This window comes from Penaeus monodon, chromosome 32 (genome assembly GCF_015228065.2).
Source record: "Penaeus monodon isolate SGIC_2016 chromosome 32, NSTDA_Pmon_1, whole genome shotgun sequence".
Classification (NCBI taxonomy): Eukaryota; Metazoa; Arthropoda; class Malacostraca; order Decapoda; family Penaeidae; genus Penaeus; species Penaeus monodon.
The window spans coordinates 3,609,875-3,610,171 of record NC_051417.1 but is presented as its reverse complement, the minus strand read 5'-3'; positions in this window follow the sequence as shown (position 1 = coordinate 3,610,171).

The window sequence follows — 297 nt, the reverse complement described above, 5'->3', positions numbered from 1 at the left end:
CCAAACTGAACTGAAGTGCAGACGTTGTTATGGCTAACAACATAAGTTACAGACATCTTAATCCGAAGTCTAGCTCTTTCATCAGAATTCGCACGGGCTTGCTCTAATGGTAGTCGCTATGATCCACGTCTCATTTGACCGGTCCTCGTCACCGTTTTAATTGTGAAAATAATGCGACAAAAAAGTGTCGTCAGAACTTTTTGCCCTGATATAACTTTGGATATGTACATATATGTGTGTGTGTGTGTTTGGTTAATGTATTAATAGACATTACACAGAGTATACGTTTTACCCATA